General features: G+C 36.7%; 1 long non-coding RNA gene across 1 annotated transcript; it reads right to left on the minus strand.

Moving 5' to 3' along the window:
- Window positions 1-1054: 1054 nt before the first annotated feature.
- LOC115410737 (uncharacterized) lies at window positions 1055-16021 on the minus strand. Its single transcript, XR_003934127.1, has 3 exons — window positions 15907-16021; window positions 5620-5630; window positions 1055-1065 (listed from the first exon to the last, which is right to left on the minus strand). It is a non-coding gene; the product is annotated as an uncharacterized LOC115410737 (long non-coding RNA).
- Between the last annotated feature and the right edge of the window lie 1227 nt (window positions 16022-17248).

Here is a 17248-nt window from a genome sequence, read left to right on the forward strand (position 1 = left end):
CATCAGCAGATAATCCTGTATAACCCTGTGTATTATGTCTATATAAGTACTATTATGTCAATATATAATACTGACTGTAGGATGCAGGATCTGAGAGCTCCCAAAGTTCGATTATTGTCAAATATTAAGACAGAACTTGCAGGTGGATACCTTTGTACTTATTGCTTAAAGCGTGTGAATGCATTCACACTGTCCGTTATGGCAAAACACAACGGCATTTTTCCAGATGTAATCTCAACACTTCTCACCCTAAAAATCACCATTGTAGCAACAGCAGTGGTGACCAGTGGTGTCATTTAAAGGTGTGGGAGACTTTCTTGACCAATTTTTCATCAAATCTGTAAAACCTCAGTCATAGCTTAAGTATCACGAATCTGTAAGTCTTTCTGTGATTACTCACCTGAATCTCTTGCATTACAGTGAACAATTTTGAAGTGCCATCCACTATAAACAGTCCATGTGTTTACAAACTGAGCTGGGAGGTCACTCAAGCATCTTCGGAATTTTGTCGCGATGTGCATTGTGGGAAACGAAGGCTCGCACAGCTACCTTACAGCAGCAGCTGGGACAGACATGATCGGAAACGGCAGGAACTCCCTTCTGTGCATATTCCTCCAGCCGTTTCCGTGTTTCTGCGTGTTTGTTTCATCCATATAATATCACATGGTTGTGTTGTCGCTGCTGCTGGCAGGTGGCTGGGCGAACCTCCGTTTCCCACAATGCACGTCACGACAAAATTCCGAAGATGCCCAAGTGATGTCCCAAATTGGTTTGTAAACACACGGTTTGTTTATAGTGGATGGCACTTTGAAATTGCTCACCGTAATGCAAGAGATTCAGGTGAGTAATCACAGAAAGACTTACAGATTCGTGATACTTGGGCCATGACTGAGGTTTTTACAGATTTGATGAAAAATTGGTCACGAAAGTCTCCAGCACCTTTAAAAAAAAATCAAATAAAACTTAAAAATTAAAATATAAGAACAAAAGTTAACAAATAATGCAGCAAATATCAATCAGAAAATTACATTTAATGGCTGATTTTGTGACAGGTGGTTTGAACAGCTGATTAAAATGCAGGAAAGATGAACATTACATTTCCGTTACAATGTGCTGTATGCACAGTCCCACTACTTCCTGAACTTCAGGCAGCTCCTTTATTTCCTATCTTTCATTATTGAACACACTGATTAATCCAGGTGTGTCTGCTGCTTCTTGTTGTGACTACTGTGGTCAGACACACCTGGATTAATCAGTGTGTTCAATAATGAAAGACAGGAAATAAAGGAGCCACCTGAAGTTCAGGAAGTTGTGGGGCTGTGCATAGAGCCCATTGCACAATGGCTGGTTTGACTTGAGACAACAATAAACTAAATTTGAGCACTTTGCAAGCAGACTTACTCGATCTACATCTGTGTGTATATGAAAATTTATGTGTGCATTTTGAGTTAAATTCATTGTTAAACAAACAACTGTCTGCAGAACAACTGTCTTGATTGTCGGATGTTAACTTGCTTCATTGTCCCTGTATGGAAATTCAGTTACTGCAAAGTAGCCATCCAAATACACACAGTAACTAGCATTAGCATTAGCACATAGCACACATTAGGAGCAGTGAGCTGCAATTGAAGGCACTCTGTACTAACTCCAACTTCATCAGTACTGTGGTTAAGGGCACTAACAGCAGAAATAACCTGTTTGTACCTGTTTTTAATGACATAGTCAAGTATAAATGAGAGTTAAATCTGGAACCTTCTTACTGTGAGGCAGAGGTGCTAACAACTAACCCACCACGCTGCCCAGTAATTTTATTTATCAGCTAACATTTGCTTAGAGGTCTTATTTATGTCTTTGTGCATAAGAATTCAATATAAGTGAAGGAACTTTGTGTTGGTAAATGCATGTTATGCAAATTTACAGGATTTCAGTTCTGCTGCAACATGTTGATGGTCATATGAACTATGTTTTCAGGTCAAAAATGTCCAGTTTCATCACAATTAATGCTATATTTTCATGTCGCAAATGGCCAAGTTCTATTTTAACTGAATTTACCTGAAAAACAAATATTCTATTCTTTTAGATTCCCCAATTTTTCTTACAAGATTATATACTACATATCACGTTTTATTTTTACAGGTTGCAATATGGAGTATAGTGCTGATCCATCCTGCTTATGTTACGCCAATACATACATTAAGAATGTCACAATTCACTTTTTAAATCAACAGTTTTCTAATAATAAGCATTTTTATAAAGAAATAACAATTCTAAATTATTTACTCTTTAGAATGATGATAAACTATACAATAAATAATTATACTAGTTTTTGCACAGGGATCATTTGTGGAAACAGTGACATGGCTGCTGAGCATCAGTATGATGGGATCCATAACAACCATGTCACATCCGTCCACTGCCACATTTTGTGTTTTTGTGTCAGCTGTTATTGTTTTAGATCCACAGTACTAACATTTATGAATAAGAGGAGAATTAGCAATAGTAAGTATATAAGTTTATTACTAAAGTACTGCTACTGACCAGATCATCATGGGTAATGTCACGTCCGTCCACTGTCACGTCCGTCCACCAGCAAAAGTTTTCACATACATGTGCTATTCAATTATTATTGTTATCATTATTATTATTATTATTATTATTATTATATTTAATTTTTTCACAATTCCTGGTCAAGTCGTCAGTGTCTCTTAACTGTTCATCTCGGAGCAACAGAGTACACCACCAGCTATTGTTAGCTTACACATGGAAGCAGCTAATGTCAATAATAGTCCAGCTTCAACCAGACATGTACTTTTAAGTCTCTAAAATGTAACTGTAACATTTATCGTAATAATTCAAAATGGAAGGTTTGTATTTGCACGTGCACATTAAGTTTATCTTTGAGCCAATTCTTACAGCAACCATGACAACAGACGATTTCTACATAGAGGACTGGGGTCAGTTTTTCGATGATGATTCTTCTCTGCAGCTGGAACAGACAGTAGCTAATATATTAGAACTGTTAATTATTGAATTAATGAATGTCAAAAAATAATAACTAGCTTCCATCACAAAACAAACTCCAATACATGAAACTATACTGAACATTAGAAAGGAAAATGACTTAAAAATGCTACAGAAGTTGATGGTGTCGTTTAAAAAATAAAAGACAGAAAGAAAGAGAAATATGACCAAAGACACAGGGATGATGAAGTATAAACATGACAAAGGAAGCAAGAAAGAAAGTGACCAACAGTCTCATAACATTTTGCTTGTTAAACTGTTTCTTTGCTCCCTGCTGTCTAAGGTTAACTGCCATGTGCTTGTCCTGCACTTGTTTTCCAGCCGGCTCTCGGAATTCCAATAAAAGTCATCACATTTTTGTCTGTACTCAGTATCCTGTCTTTGGGCACTGCAAGGGGAGAGGACCCGCTGAGATCTCTTTCACTAACAGATGGGAACTTGTGGGTCCATTAGGCTGAGAAGCACGCTTCAGCAGGTTCAGTCAGGAACACTGCAGAATCTATTGATTCTCCGGTGAAAAGAAAATTACAATCCAGACATCTAGTTTACAATTCTTAGGAGCTTGCCGGAATTTATGCGATGGCGCCTCACTGAGAACTTTTTATCATTCCCAGAAATGTGTGGCTCGAGAAGGATGATGGATGTGCTATACGTTCACCACCTGTGCTTCCACAAACAAAACAACGTTGATTGGCGTCATATTAAAATTCTATCTATTGAAACACACTGAGTTTTGTGAAATTTGATTCCTTCTGCTGTTTACTTTTGTCGATGGCTGATCCTCACACCTTGCAGGAGACCTTAGCCTTGACCCCACAGTCCTGAATCAACCCCATGGTCTGACATTATCATTTGTGCTGGCTGCAGACTGGTAATGGGGGTTAATAGGGCAGAAAGTGAGAGTCTGTCTGCTAAGCTGAAGTAACAAGAGGACGTCTGCACATGCAAACACAACATACTGATGCAGCCGTTATGTAACATTACTCTAAGAATTTGAGTGGATTTTTACCTTTTCAGCATTTCATTGAAGGTATAATATTTAATATTCCTGTAGTAAAATAGCAAAAAATAGAATAGAATAGAATAGAATAGAATAGAATAGAATAGAATAGAATAGATCTTTATTGTCACAGGAACAAGGAAAATCAGTTTGGCAGCTCAGTTCAATTTAGCAGCAAAACACTTAGTGCAAAAGGGACTGTATAAGAACAATAAAATAAAATACGAATATCACAGTGTTAAGAAAAGTGAAATGTGCAAGGGCCTCAGAATAAAATATTAATACACATGTGCTACTAAAGTAATGCTAGAACTCCTGAAATGAACAAAATATGCAGAAAGAATATGTAAACACGCCAGCAACAGTAAATCACAAAAACCACAATTAATTTTGGTTAATGGATTACTGCGTCAGAAAAATCTTTATACACAGAGCAACTATTTTCGCTTTGCCCTGACTTAAACTGTGTGTTCTTGTGAAATACATGTCCCGGTGTTTCTCTGCCTTACTCCAAATACTCCGTAAAATGGAGTCCTGCTCAAATTATCCGGACTGCCCCGGGGGGGGTCGTGTTTTTCAAATTAACTTACCAGTTATGTTTCGGATGGAAGGACCAAACCAGGAAAAATGAAGAATTCACCAAAAAGAAAGGTTGAGGTTTTAAAAAGTTAAAACAAAAACTTGATTTATTGCTTCAGGTAAAAATAGAAAAAGTTACAAAAAAGAAAGAAGTCAGGTTAGCATCAAAAACAATATTCGTCTCGTCCCTCATAAGAAGCTTCTTTGATACATTTGATAGTCTTTTGTGACTCTTGGAGACTCCCATTTTTCCGTGTCATAATTCATCACACACATTATGATAGTTACTGGGCAGAACATGTCAGTCATTCCATAAGGTAACTCTAAGAAAAGCACATGCTGAAAGTTCACTTGAGTTTAACAAGCACCTTGGACACCTGTCAATCAAACCAACTGCAAAGCTTAACCACAAAGAGTTTCAGAAAGTATGCTCTTGCTTAACACCTTCACAATTACGCTAGCATTTCTTGACCACAAAAAATCCCCAGGTTCATAATCTGGTTTTTCTGCTCGACTCTCTTCACCACAATTACTTTCCAAAGTTGTAAAATTAGATCTTTTTCACTGCATCTGACCTTTTCTCCAAGTTCAGCACAGACAGGTGTGAGTTCATCAAAACCACACACATGAACCAAACCTGACTGTTCAGTACCTCTAAAATAAAAATACAAGATACAGTTGGAAAATCTAACTCAGAATATAACTTAGACTTGCAAAAACAAAAAGACTCTTCAAGCAAAACAACTTGTAATGTAAAGATTAAGCAAACAACTTATAACATTACATTTCCTCTTCTTTTCCATTTTGATTCATGATGTATGATTTATGATGTTCAACCAACATTTAAAGCTAGTCAAAGTTACATATTCATCTTCCATTTAATACGATCCGTACTACAAATATACAAAAAAAACAAGACATTTCTTACATATGTTGGCAATCAAATTCAATGATTGGTGATAATATCACCTTTGCTGATGTTAATTTACTTACAGTAACAGAATAAAATGACATAACACAAATATACATCCTAAAATAGTGTGAACAAATCTGTGCTATTTTATTAGTTATAGTAGTTGTTACAGAAAATGTTCTCTGAATTCAACCTCAGCCATGATGTCTCTGCAGCATGTGTATTATTTTGTTGCTCTCATAAGAGTAGGTGTAATTTATAACCCTATATAATTTTAACATTACCTCTTCTATAAATGATTGCATGCAATATTTATGCCATCCACTAGTGCATATTTTATTATTTACCCCCCAGCAACAGAAAGGACAGAACCATGCCTTTACATAAATAATATAAATACAGTACTGGTAGTAAAATACAAGAATGACACTGAATTTAACTTACGGAATTTGGTTTGATCATAGTTTCAGTGTCTAGTAATTTACCATGCATACTATGCCAAACCAAAAAAAAAAAAACATCCTTTCCTCTGGGGGAAACAGATCTTGTTTATGCAGGGAATTTTTTTTCTTTTTTCTCAAACTAACAATGCCAAAACAACAGTTCAATACAAAAGTGATGTGTGCAGGTGTGCATCTTGTCAAACCTTGAAGTGACTGCAGCAGGAAACCATGCCAGCTGTTGGCTAACAGTAAGAGGATAAAGCCAGAGTGAGCACATGCTCAACCAAAACTAGCTGAAGAGTAGGAAAAGACTGTTTTTTGTCCAGTTTGCTAGTGGCTGTGTATAGTTTAGTGAAAACAGCATGTTTTGTACAATCACACTATAAACTGCTGCTGGTAGTTTAACAGTTCATTTTACATCCAGTCCCATTATTTTCATAATTATAGCCCTATATTTGCATTGAAGGGGGAATGTCACTCTTTTACTTGATGCCATTATGGTTGAATAGTTGTAATTGTGTTTTATTGTTAATTGTGTATCATATATGTGTTTTAGGTTGTTTGGACTTTGTATGGCTGCTACCTTGGCCAGGTCTCCCATGCAAAAGAGATTCCCAATCTCAATGTGACTTCCTGGTTAAATAAAGGTAAAATAAAATAAATTTAGTGACAAAGTACCTAGCTGTTTTGGTTGCAGAACATATTGGATTTTTATGTTTATGGGGATTTTAAAATTTTTGTCGAGCGTTTCCTTTTTTCTCCCTTTTTATATGAGAACAAACATGCTTTGGGTGGCAAAGTTGACATAAAATAGGATATTTTTGCGAGACATGCTCACGCAGTAGGCTAGAAAATCAGTTTGCGTGTCTAAGTACAACAGTTTCCTGGAGGGGGAAAAAAAAAAACCTCAGAAAACTAGCAGGAAGTGTTAGAAAGTGATGAAGCAAGGACAGGCTGGGTAGCAATCTGAGAGAGGACAGCAGCTTGTTTGCGAATCCTATCTGGTGCTGGAGCTCCTGCATGAGCTGCTGCTGTGTGAGAGATAATAGTTTTGTCCCTCCTCCAGGACTGGCCCATTTATGAGACAGGAGGAAAGTGTGTGTGTGTGTGTGTGTGTGTGTGTGTGTGGGGGGGGGTCTGATGTAGTGGAAGGATGGATGAAAAGATTGGAGAGGGGGTGCTGAGATTCTGGCTTCGGGCACTGAACAATGTCATACCACCATGATTCATGTGCTGGCAGTTGGGAGGCAGTATTTCATGGCTTGTTTTGTGGTGCTGGTGGTGATTGTCAAGCGATGGTTGTATGAACTGGTGTATACTGACTGTTTACATCCACAGCTGCCAATTCAGTGGTCAAGGTTAGTAAAGGATGTGGCCAATACGAACCAGCATGTTTGCCTCTTCACCTCTCACCTGTTGTGTCGTCAGCTCAGGCTCTTATGTCTAAACTACAGTTGTTATTATAAACTGCACCAGGAGATTTACTACAATCCAGACACATCACAACTCACTCCAACAGCACTGGTATAATGTGATGAAGACAAATGATACAATAAAAACAGTGAGAAAAATTAACTCAGAGACAAACTGCTGCAGGTTTCCTATTTTGCATTGTGCATATTTCTACATATTTACTGTACATTGTCTGCAAACATTAGACTAAGGTGGAGTGAAGTCCTGCCACACAATCAGGAGTGGAATGTGAGTAAATGCTGTACATTTACTTAAATACTGTACAAAGTGCAAATACAAATTTGCCTTAGTTGTACTATTTCCATTTTCCCACAACCCATCACATTAGCTGCATATCACACCACAGTTTTAGTTCTGCAATTTGTAACCCTCTCAATCCTCATTAGGGTTAAATGGGTTAGAAAAGAGAAAGGTGAATGGATGTAAGCAAATATTGTTTTGTTCATTGTTTTGTTTTTTTTAAATGAAATTTATAAGAAATTTATATAATTTATGAAAAGGAGTTAACACCTGAATTCCACTAAGTAAATAGTTCAGACCCTTCCCTTGGATAATAACTGCACTGATTAATATGTTTCAGCTGCGACAAGTTCCTTAACTAACTGATGCAGTGAGTAGCTTCTCATTTCTTAAACAACCATTAACCCATAAAGACCCAAACAGCTACCGTCAACCAAAAATATCTACTGATCTAAAATGTTTAATACCTGTTGATCCACTATTCGGATTAACACATGTAAATAACTGAGGTAAAATGCAGTTTCTCAGCTTTAAATCATACTCAGATATGACCCATTTGGACATTCAGAGGCTCTGTAGTGAGCGTGGAAACACTGTCATCTTCTACAACATTGATTCATCAGTAAAACCCATAGAGTTGGATCAATGACTGTGGATGGAGACACATGTTTTTACATTCAGTTATTGATATCTTTGCTGAAAAAGTCAGTTTTTCTCTGTTTCTGATATAATAACCTTTGGATTTACTCTTAGCTTTCATGAACATTGACATAATCAGTGAATCAAATATAGGAAAATACATGATTCACATTGAAAAAATGCAAAATATAGAGGATAATATTATCATAAATGATGATAAATCACTCAAAAATGGTTAAATATAGAGAAACATTCATTTGGGAACTGCTACAAAAGTAGCGCTGGGTCTTAATGCGTTCATTTGATAGAAAGCATAGAGACTGGACTGTGTTTTAATGGATAAAGGTCATGTGGTCTGATGAGTCCAGACTGACCCTGTTCTAAGGTGATGGGTGCATCAGGATAAGAAGAGAGGTGGATGAAATGATTATCCATCATGCCTATAGTGCCTACAGTAGAAGCCTGTGGGGGCAGTGTTATGATCTAGGGTTGATTCAATTGGTCAGGTCTAGGTTCAGCAATGTAATGTGTCTAAAAAATGAGGTGAAAACTGGAATTTCCTGAATGTCCAGGTTGTTCCATCAATCATTTTTTTTTCCTTCCCTGGTGGTGTGGACATATTTGAAGATGACAATACCAGGATCCACTAGGCTAAAACTTTGACAGAGCGGCTCAGGGTGTTTGAGTGAATTTCACACATGGATTGATTCCAGATCTGTGACACAAAAATTCATGCAACTATAGACAGAAATAAATGTTGTGACATTTATTGTGACATTGCATAAGCATTGTGTGGCACTGTTCAAACCACAATGAAATCATCTTGTAATAAAACCTAGAGGGAGTCCGACCAAATACTGTGTTTGTGACTTGTTTTTTTGGTCAGACAGGGTATGTAATTTTAGGAAACATAGAATGAAGAAAACATTTACTACTTTAAAATAACCAGAATCTGCATTTGAATTTTTACAGTCCCTGTTGACTGTTTTTTGAACAATCTGAGAAAAATATCAACAATTTAAACACACAGCAAATCTTTGCATGCAAACTATTAATAATAATTAAAAAAAAAAATGTCTTTAAGAATCAATACAGTATAACAAAACACACACAAGGGTACACTCCTTGCAGGCATAATGATGATCTTATAGAATATGATGCGTTGCTCTAACATTTACAGCAATAAAATCACGTCAGTATGTCTGTAATATTAACCTAAAAACATAATTTGAAATAGTAATACACTGACAGAGGCCATTTTACTACTTTTGCTGTCAGTGTTAATTTACATTTGATTGATAATACTTACATATTTATACTTAAGTGAAGTTTTGGAAGCATAGTGGAGTATTTTCACAGTGTGGTTCTTCAGTCATCCCTATGCATCATCCCTATATTGCCATTTAATAGCATAGAATTAATTTGTCATCAAAGAGACTTAGAATACAGCTATTACTCAGTCAGAATATCTTATGTAAGTTTCCCTGAAGTGTGTAGCTTTAGTCATGTTCTGATACCCTGACGCAAGTTGGTGTTGTGAATGGGTGTGTGAGCGGCCAGCGTACAGCATACCTGTGGTGTTTTTTCTCACTGCAAAGTACAGGGTGGTGCAGCTGCTCCAAAACAGAGAGGTTAGAGTCGGCCGGAGTCCAAAACTGAGGCTAACTCTCACTCTGGCACCAAACTTTGCATTTCTAGTACAGCATGTGGAAGTGCTTTTGGCTTGGAGAGATTCTACCAGTTAAAGAAAAAAGTAGCAAAAGCAGCCTCGGTGCAACGATAAAGAAGCAAAGACAAAGCACATTACTCTTCATTTTTGTCACATTCAACTTGCCAGCAACCATACGGTGGAAAAACAACAAGCCCCAGAATTATGATGAATGCAGTCAAAAGGGGAAAGCGGCTGCTAACACCTAACAAGCTGCATGCATACAATCCTTAAATTTAGTTTCATTCGAGGGAGCAGCAGCCTCGGAGCATTCCATGTTAGATTAGATTACAGCTGGTGCCAAATTAATCAAATTTCCTCTCAGCTCTTCCTAGTCGCTCTCTTATTGGTTTTGTTCCTGGTGAGAATGTATAATTTTGATGGCCTGCCATATTTGATTTGACATTATTCAACAGATATTCAACAAGCTGCTGTTAAAATAAGTGACCTTACAGCTTCTGCAAAATTGGCTTGATGTGGTAAAAATGCATGATATCAAAATTTTGTCTCATCAAGAATCCATAAAAACGAAAGGTTAGGTTAAGTATAATTTAAGGTTATGTCGCCTTAAATTATATTTAACCCATAAAGACCCAAACCTCCACCAGCGACCAAAACCATCCACTGATGTAAATGTTTAACACCTGTTGATCCACTAATCCTATCAATAAATGTAAATAATTGGTGTAAAATGCAGTTTATCATCTTTTCATGGTCATCAGATATGACCCATTTGGATGTTCAGAGGCTCTGTAGTTACCGTGGAAACACTGTCATCTTCTACAGCAGTGGCGATTTCTCATAGACTGCAAGGGAAGCCCGGAAAATTAAATGGTTAAATATGTACAATTGTGTTGACATTTTATTGACTACAAATGTGTCAGAACACGTTCATCTCACAGACGAATTCGTTCAGAATCAGCTTTATCACAAATCAGTAGACTCGATGTTGTTCACTTCTCCTCCATTCCCGTTGCGCTGTTTTCTCATTCGATCTCTGCTCAGTGCATTTGTCCGTAGACTCCGGGCATCTCTGGGCTTCAATGGGACTGAGTGGAACAATTTTTTTCGTTGCCTCAAAACTGGATGGTAATTGGATAAATTCCACGATGTCCATTCACCCCCAGAGACGCCCGGCGTCTCTGGGGGTGAATGGAGCTGTGGGCGGAGCTCGGCCAGGATGGACGCCAGAATCCCACGTGCTGATTGGAGGATCAGTCGAAAGGCTGAATCCCGTTTGATTGACAGCTATTTTGAGATCTACTCCTTCACTGACACAGTTCAGTTTAATACAATCGCACATACTGCTGTGAAAGAGAGAGAAAAACCACTACAAAATTACTTGTTCATTTCTTGCACTGTAAATAAAACACACTCATTGTACTTCCTTGTTTCAATGTAACATAATTTCAGCATTTTCTTGTTTCAGTTACATAATTTAATCATTTCTTATTCGAGTTTAATATCGTTTTGTAGATAGTTAAATCAATCAAACTGTCGGCTAGGTCGGAGTGAAAGGAGCATCTCTTGTTTAAAAAGGCTGAAGTCTGACACCCACAACACAATGGGACAAGGCTGTCTAAGCAGAGAGGTCACTGGTCCAGTCCCTGGAAAAGACGCCTACTTGATACGATAAGGTCACTGAGTATTTTCTTAAAAAGGAACGGAGGGCCGAATGTATGTTTAAATAACTTGACAATTTTTTTTTTCTTTTTTTTTTTGGGATGTAAGCCGACAATGAGCTTCCCCTGTCTGAAAGACGAGCAGCTGCCACTGTTCTACAGCATTGATTCACCAGTAAAACCCATGGAGTTGGATCAATGACAGTGGATGGACACATGTTTTTATGTTTAGTTATTGAAATACTTGCTGGAAAAGTCACTTTTTCTTCAGTTTTCTCTGTTTTTGTTATAATAACCCCCAACTTTAATCTGAGTTTTTATGAGCATCTACATGATTAGTGAATTAAATATAGGAAAATACATGATTTACAATGGAAAAACTGCAAAATACAGGGGATAATTACTATAATAAATGGTGATAAAGCATTTAAGAAAAGTTAAATATACAGTAGAGGGGGAAAAAAAGCATTTTGAAAGTGCCACAAAAGAAGCACTGGGTCTTTATGGGTTAGGACATTAACAGAGTGAGTTAGGGTTAGGGTTTGATAATGGAGCAGAATACAGATACTTACAATAACTAGAACTAGATTAATAGGGATGGGCAATATGGCTAAAAAAAATAAAATAGTCTTTAACAGTAAAATGACAATACACAATCTGCATCATAATTTTCTCAACCAAACTTACATTTTCATCTAGTTTTATCTTGGTCTAGAGGCTTGAGCTTTGTGTGACAGCATTATGTTGTTCCTGACTAGAAACTCAACTGCTTTTATGCATCATTATGGACCAAAATTACGGCAATATTTTGACAATATCTAAATGAAATAACCAACCACATGCACATTTTCCTGTATATACAGTTGGAGCGTTTCATTACTTAGACTGTGGCGACCTATTTTGCGCCATCAGTGTTTTATAAATAAACTATCTTTTTCACACTAGCATAACAAACATAACTTAATTTCACAAAATACCTCTTTACACATGACTTCAGGTAAATAGAGGAAAAACAGAGAGAAAAATGTGTTCCTTAGGATTGAAAGCTCAAGAAAACACTAACTAGGAGTCCTGTTATACCAAATATGCAGAGATGGTGGTGTTTAAGGAACAGCATCCTAATAAAGTGGACTTCCCACATCCAAAAGGCACATTAAACAAAGTAATAATGAATGTACCTAAACCACTATATGTTCACCATTGTTGTTGTTATGGTTACATGTGCCTTATGAAAACCCACAGTGGGAATGCGTGAATTTCTGTGCGATTCCACAGTTTCAAGTTTAGTGTTTTTCACTCAGCAGATAACACTGTTACTGCTAAACCAAGAGAAAAATATCCATTTCGCTAAATATCTGCATTAATGAGGACATTTTTATATTAAGCACTGAATCAGTCTCACAGATAAAGATGAACTTAACCGATCCTTATGGGTAAATTCAGTATTCAATACAGATCAGACTTACAGTATGTCGGAAATCAGGACCCGGACCCACAAAGAAGGAAGTCAATAGTAATTCTCCATTGTCATTACTTCAACAGCTACAAAAAAAACAAAAAAACACATCACACAAACTCTGTTAATGCAGACTGTAGCCAAACACTAGAGTGAACACACAGAACAAACAAATTCACAACCTGTGTTAGCAACACTAGTCGCTTTTCCATTGGACATCTGTGCAAAACTTTACAGATATTTACAAAATGTCGAAAAAACAGAAGTGCGTAATGTTGGTTTTTCCATTAAATCATAAATGCGATGATTTTTGTTATTTATTATTGCAAGATGACATGAGAAGTCATGCAATAAACAGGCTGACAAATGTAAATATTGTGTTGATTTACAGATAAATTCATTATCATTATATATTACCCCTCTGTCCCTCGCTAAATTAAAAAATGATTTGGTTTCTTGGTGTGTCCACACATATTGCGTCATGTTTCTTTTAAAACTCTTCTTCTTTGCTTGTTATAACGTCCGTCAACATCCATGTTTTTTATTCAGATGACTCTAGTTGCGGAAAAAGGTCTTTCTATTGCAGTTTTGTGTGATATACCATTTGTGCTATGCCCAAAAAGCCACCTGTTGTCAGCGCAAAAATGTCTAATCAAAAAACGAGAGTTTTGGTGAAATTGTCATTTTTCCTTTAGGTAAATTTTTATGCGCTAGTTATATTCGCACAATTTGAGGATCAATGGAAAAGCGACTACTGATATTCCAAAACCATAGATTAGTACAACATCCTCTATGAAGCATTCTAAAAGGGACTTTTTAAATGAACGTTAGCTAAATAGAAATCTGTTTAATCGTTATAGAAAGTTGTAGTGAGTAGCTAACAGTTGCTTGTAAATTTGGATCTGTCCATGTGACTGGGTTTTTTTCTGAATGATTTGTTGACAGAATTAATTGTGTAATAAATCCCACCCAACCCCAGAGTTTATAAAATCTAAATGACAACATCGGAGATTTGGTTTTAATCTAATTTCTAAAACAAGTTGATGTGTGCAAAATTACGTCGGTATGCACAGGGGTCTCCGGAGGTTTTAAACTGCAGCTACCCCTCCTGACTCGACCCCCTCACTGCAACAACACCACCGACACCCTGGACTATGACAGGCTTTCAGCACCGCGGAGGGTTATCATCAAGTCCATCCACCGGTCTCAAGGCTAATATCAGTGTCTCAAGGGTGTGCAGATAACCATCATTTTCCTCCCTCTAAACCCTCCTGTTGGTCCCCAGAGTGGAGGCTCAGCTGTCTCCTAAAGCCTGTTTTTACTTCACCCTCTGCTGTTGTCACAACATTTTCATTACATTGCAGCTTAAGCCCTTAATGACCCCTTCTAAGACTAAACATGAGGTCAAACAGGGTGTTGCCTGGACACAAAACAGGAGAGGCAAGAGGGAATTTAGTTCATAAAGTCAACCCCTTTGCCCCTCTATGCTACAATGAACTATAGCTGCAAAAGTAGGATGTCTCATTTCAAGTGGTCACATTTGAATGGCATATTATTAATATTGGATTTCCTTCAGAATGAAAGGATCCCTGCTTATATTACTATTACCATAAACTGTATCTGCTACCTGCATAGTGCCTAAAGCTGTTCAGCTTTACAGGCCTGTAAAATAATGGATGAAATAAGCACTGTAGAAAGTAAAAGCCTATGTTTGATGACTCTGGAGACGCTCCAGGTACCACAAACACCACACTACTTCACACTCCCAAGAAGCCATTCAGACCAGAATAACAAAAGACTTTTGCCATTGTTTTCTTTTGCCATTCTTACGTATAACACATTTTTTGGAGGGATTTTTGAGTCTCAGAAGAACTAAACTCGCTGCAGCTTCTCTGTAATTTAGAGTTAAAATTGTGGCCTTTTTTGGATGTATTTGGTTGCATTTTATTTGTCAGTTACACAAATTAAAAAGTAAGACTTAACAAAATTAAAACAGTAGTGAAAGAATAATGTCATTATGAGGACTTAAATTAAACATAACGTGCTTGCACTTGAAAACCCTCAGCCTGACTTATGAAAATCTTCAAAATATTGACTGTCACTGACATTGATTTATGTTTGAGACTGAATTAATACTGGAATTGGTTTGTGCAATAGATGTATAAAGGAATCCAAGATTTATCTAAAACAGTACATACAGTGGTAAAGAACTAATATATATGAACCACAAGATTAATAAGTCTAAGAGAAATAAATATACAATGAGAAATCATTTGAACTGTTTAGATACTTAGCATGTTTAAGAGATCATGTGAGTTGGTCTCATGCTTTTTAACAGTGAATAAGAAATAAATGTGACAGAATCCACAAAGCGGGATAAGTGTAAGAAAGATTTGTTATACTGAGACTTGATTATGATATATTTAACAGAAAATATGTCATGGAAGTGTGAATGAATGAATGAATGAATTTATTTTTGGTTTTACATCAGTCATTGCACTCAGTACATCAATTGTAATAAACATAAAAACCAAAAAAGGAATAGGCTAGAAGCAAAAGCTTATTTTTTGCCTATCCTTTTCAACTAATACACTGCTTATGTCAACTTAAATGTGTACAGCATTGAGCATTTACACCATAATAATAACAAATAAAAAAAAAAAAAAAAGGTACGTTTCAAGTTTATGATACAGATATTTTTATTTATCTTTTTTTTTTTTGTATTTGTCTGTAATTTGTCACCCCCTCCAGGAGATGACGCCATTGGCAGCCGCCTGTGTCGCCTATACTCAGAGCCAGACCAGACTCTAACATTGCTTTATTAAAATTCACGTTAACATTAGGGTCATTTTCACAGGCTTGAGCTAAATATTGGTGAAAGTTATTGTTGTTTAGTTCCATTTCTCTCACCCATTCCTCTGCTCTATCGTGTCTCCACTGTTGAATTGCAGTGACGCTGGACCGGAAGTGGAGACTGCAGAGTTATTAGCTTTTCCAAATGATGGTTTACAGAAGCATTTTTATCCATCCCTTTTCTTTTCTTAACCATGCTGTGCACTGCCACGTCTGATTTGGGTCTGCATTGAGTGTGATCAGAGTATGCGAGAATGTGCAGATATCCACAGAGTGTATATGGAAGACTCCAGAGGCTGTGTGGAGGTCTGCCCCTAGTGGCCGGACTTACCACTGCATGGCAAAGTGGCCGAGGGTAAAAACTACTACAATCAACAATGTAAGATCCACTGAAAGTAAATATAAATATGGGTAAAATAAACTTTTGTTTTTCCTCTGAGTTCATGTTTTATGTAGTATGAATGAGTATGGATGGATGGATGGATGGATGGATGGACTAAACATGATTTGGCAAATTATTTGATTTCATTAATTCATTCATCATACTATCATATATTGTACATTTTATAAATCAAGTCTGACTGTAAAATTTCAAACCAAAATAAAAAGTCAAACTAGTGAAGAGGTCAAATTGAAAATAAAAAAACTAATTGTAAACTAAAACTAAACTGAAATCGAACATCAAACTGAACTATTATAAATGAAAAAAATAAAAATGACAATGTAAAAGTGATAGCAACTCTAAAATATAATTCCAACACAATTTTTTTTTGCCCAAAATCATACATTTGAAGCTGTTTATCCTATTGTTGTGCTAAGACTTTGAAAATTAATGTCAACTGTTATTTTTTTCCTATACATTGGCAAATTATTACATATTTAAAACAGTAATAATTTCCTTGTAGCTCTGTTTTGGTCTTCACCAACTCCATGAGAAAATGCCATTTAAATACACTCTGAGCTGGTTTCTGTTCTGTCTGCTTTCATTGTTGATCTTCCATTTATCCAGAAGAATCTTTACTCAATTAGGAGGTTCATAATTAACTGTATAACTGCAGACATGACATGTTGCTTCCGCCGACTTGTTGTCCGTCATGGTGAAGTGTTTGGTTACCACTGTCTAACTCACTCTCCAGCAGTGTCAGTGTATTTCTTGGGTTTTGGCTGCTGGTTGTGCCATTGCCAGCTCTGTGGTGCTGAGTTCAGCAGAGAGACGATCTAACTAAGCTCTGTCTTGGGTGTGATTCTGTATGTGTTTGCTTGGTTTTCCACAAAAGTTGGAATTGAATGATTGATGGCTG

Source organism: Sphaeramia orbicularis, chromosome 19, assembly GCF_902148855.1.
Source record: "Sphaeramia orbicularis chromosome 19, fSphaOr1.1, whole genome shotgun sequence".
Lineage (NCBI taxonomy): Eukaryota > Metazoa > Chordata > Actinopteri > Kurtiformes > Apogonidae > Sphaeramia > Sphaeramia orbicularis.